The sequence below is a fragment of the Solanum tuberosum genome, unplaced genomic scaffold (genome assembly GCF_000226075.1).
Source record: "Solanum tuberosum cultivar DM 1-3 516 R44 unplaced genomic scaffold, SolTub_3.0 scf00324, whole genome shotgun sequence".
Classification (NCBI taxonomy): domain Eukaryota; kingdom Viridiplantae; phylum Streptophyta; class Magnoliopsida; order Solanales; family Solanaceae; genus Solanum; species Solanum tuberosum.
This window is the reverse complement of record NW_006239247.1, coordinates 168,647-168,846: the sequence shown is the minus strand read 5'-3', so window position 1 is coordinate 168,846 and position 200 is coordinate 168,647.

Here is a 200-nt window from a genome sequence, read left to right as displayed (position 1 = left end):
ATAGTGTAACTTCTTATTTTTATTTTTATTTTTATTTTTTATTATTATTAGTAGTATTTTATTTTTGTGTTGTTTTTATAGGTTTTGGAGAAGTTTGAGTATCCAGAATTTGGAGCTAAGGAGCACGTTTGAGATTAAGTGTGGGGTGACGACCCTTGATGACAATAAAGAGAACATGCTACTAGCTAGGCTTAAAGGCC